Genomic DNA, 3,254 nt, shown 5'->3' with positions numbered 1-3,254 from the left:
CACATGCATTTGAATATAAATTTCTGAGATTTTAAATCTGTTATTTTACCTTAATTTTAATTAAAAAATATTTTAAAACCTGCTGATTACCTATAGTATAATTAAATTTCAATATAATGCATGGCAACTGTTGGTAGTTTTGAAGTTTATATATTTTCTTGGCAAACTTCAGTTTTTGACATTTTTGACGGGTTTTTGACGGTTTAAACCAGTATTATACCCTTGTCATGTCAAAAACCACTTTTTGACGTCAAAAACCCAACCCTGATTTTCAGGTTTCTTGGTTTTTTTTTACTAAACTCTACCCTAAGGAATGAATCAATATAGAATTCCATAAAAACTAAGCATTTTTTAAAATTATTTCTGCCGAATTGAAGTGGCGACAAAAAGTTTGAAACTAGTTACTAGAGTTAATCAATGTATGCAGAAAGTTTTTTAATAGATATTTTGTGTTAGCAGAATGTTTTTTATTTTAAATATTTGGATTTCTATTTTCAGGTTTCTATGCTTTTTTTTTACTAAACTACCTATGGAATGAATCAATATAGAATTCCATAAAAACTAAACATTTTTTGAAACTATTTCTGCCGAATTGAAGTGGCGACAAAAAGTTTGAAACTAGTTACTAGAATTAATCAATGTATGCAGAAAGTATTTTAATAGAGATTTTGTTTTAGCAGAATGTTTTTTATTTTAAATAATTCTGCTAGTTTATGTTTATTTATATATATACATAATTTTAATTTACAATGAGTTATATTTTTAACTTAATTTTTTTATAATATTTGATCACATTGATTTGATATAGATGTGCAGAGAATTAAGCAGACTAAGAAAACGCAAATAAATACATACTACAAAAGTAAATTAGTGAATGGCCCAAATTTCTTTTCAAACACTGAAATTTCGTCCAATATTGCTGTAATTAAATGATTAAAAAAAATAGTTGCAATAATTTAGAAATGAAAATGCAGTGAATATTGAAGTTAAACATTATTGTCAGATGTAAATTATTATATCTGATAGAGAGTTCAGATAAGGTGATGCCCTTGCATGCATATTTTTTATTTATCGCTCTTGGAAAAAGCTATTTGAGATATCAGAATAACTAGAGGCACCAGCTATTAGCTCATTGGTAGAAATAAACTAATGGTAATGGAGACTTATTTTCCAAGGATTAAACAAAATGTTCCAAGGATCTATAAATAGAACATTGCGATTAAATAGAACATCGGTTTCCCGGTAAGGTTAACAATGGTGCTCAATAAAAACTTGAGTGAGTTTCTGTTCAATTTTAGAGGGCGGGTGATAAGGACTGAAATCGGGAGGTACTCGCAAAACGTGAAAGAGTTACGAGTATTTTAGAACATGCAAATGCAGACCGCGAGTAGTTTAATCCAGTGTTCCCCAACCTTTTTATCACCGCGGACCTGCCAACTTTTGATAATTTGACCGCGTCCCGATGGGGGGGGGGGGGTTGATATTCTAGATTATTTTGATTTATTAATTTTAAATTAATTGTGTTATACATGACTTCAAAATTAAATAAAATTACACCAAAAAATAAATATAAAGTGATTTAACATTTTGACTTATTAGAACATTAAATCAATGAGAACCCTGAGCTTACTTCTTTGCAATGAAACGGTTCCATCTGGGGGTAATCGGAGACAATGATACATTACAAACATTAAAACATTTATGTCACTACCTTCGGGGGGCCCCTTTTTTTAAATAGATAAAATTTTAATGAAACACAGATATTTTTAATCTGGGATATAAACCTAGGAATTTAAATTCAGTTTCAATGAAATGGGCTGTCCAGTACCATTTGAGTACCAACCCCAACCCAGTACCTACCCCCGGTTCGCTGACCGGGGGTTGGGGAACACTGGTTTAATCCATATTTAAAATTATTGGCGTTTCCGTATAATTCGAACGACGATACACCGAAACTAACTGTGGTTGTGAATAAATAACCATATCGGAGTGGCAAAGAAAAACCTCCTCTTGGAAAAGCAAAAATTTGACACCCAAAAAAATTTGAAAACATAACATAAGCATCGTAAAGCACTTTCTAAAAAACGCTTCCTTACCCTCTCAATTCATTTATTTATTGAGAGTGCACTCCAAAATGATCTCACCGCTACCAGTTTAAAAAGTTTAATCGGTAAGAGAGAGGAGATATTCATTTTTCCTTTTATATATACATTTATATAATAAACAAATGATTTTGTGACAAAGTGTTTTTGAAATTCAACTTTGAATTTCAAGGCGAAATGTTTTCTGACGCGGGGGCCGACAGCGACAGTATTTTTTATATTAACTTTATCAAAATTAAAATTCTTTGTAAATATGCAATAAAAAATTGAGAATATAATAGGTGCATTATGTAACAACTGCAGTCGTCCTATAAGTTCGACTATAACGACTTCAGTCGTCCTATAAGTTCGACTATAACGACTGCAGACGTCATATAAGTTCGACTATAACGACTTCAGTCGTCCTATAAGTTCGACTATAACGACTGCAAACGTCATATAAGTTCGACTATAACGAATGCAGATCTTCTTAAATTCCTGAAAATCATAAATTGAATATTATTAAATCTGTTTCGTTGAACTTAGTTTTCTATACAAAATTATTTAAAATATTTATAAAAGAATTATTACATTATATTGAGAATTGTAACATTACAGGGGTCTGTTTAGAAGAAATTTGGGTACGCTAACGGACACTTCACAAAATATCTTTTCTTAAAAACGGACCCTTCACAAATTTGTTTATCTTCATTATTGTTTCGTTAATCGAATAAACCCTTCCCAAGAAAGGGGCGGGGAGAATACAAATGTAAACGAACTAAATTTTGTCTTCCGCAGACGCTTCTTCCTTTATTCGTCAGAAATGAATATTCTGCGTTCAGTAGGATAGGCTAAATATCAAATATTTGTATGTTGCATCGCTAATTTAGTAGCTGCAATTGCTGTTTATTTTTTAAAGTTAAATTTAATTTTTTTTATTATAATTTTACAGTGTTGAGCATAATCTTGTATGTTTTTACAATTTAAAAACTCCTTGAAAAAAAATTTTTTTTTTTGCAATAACGGACCCTATTTGCACAAATTCACAAAAGCGGACCCTGGTTGAAAGAATGTGACTTAACTTTTCACAATTTCACGAAAAACGGACCTTTCACAAAATGTCTGGACAGACCCCTGTGTAGGTTTTTCCTGTGCTGCATGCATTTTAGGAAG

At 31.0% G+C, this 3,254-nt stretch overlaps 1 protein-coding gene across 2 annotated transcripts in view; it reads right to left on the bottom strand.

Annotated features, from left to right (window-relative positions):
* Nucleotides 1–3,254, bottom strand: part of LOC107437505 (CKLF-like MARVEL transmembrane domain-containing protein 8) — a 27,321-nt gene that overhangs the window by 17,690 nt on the left and 6,377 nt on the right. The window contains exon 1 of one of the 2 annotated variants that reach the window (XM_016049529.3): nt 856–975. The exons of the other annotated variant lie outside the window; for it this stretch is intronic. The gene's annotated coding sequence lies outside the window, so the exon portion shown is untranslated. Of the gene's footprint in view, nt 1–855; nt 976–3,254 lie in introns of those variants that run through there. 2 annotated transcript variants of the gene reach the window in all.

The sequence above is a fragment of the Parasteatoda tepidariorum genome, chromosome 5, assembly GCF_043381705.1.
Source record: "Parasteatoda tepidariorum isolate YZ-2023 chromosome 5, CAS_Ptep_4.0, whole genome shotgun sequence".
In the NCBI taxonomy this organism is placed as follows: Eukaryota; Metazoa; Arthropoda; class Arachnida; order Araneae; family Theridiidae; genus Parasteatoda; species Parasteatoda tepidariorum.
This window is presented reverse-complemented; position numbering and strand designations above follow the sequence as displayed.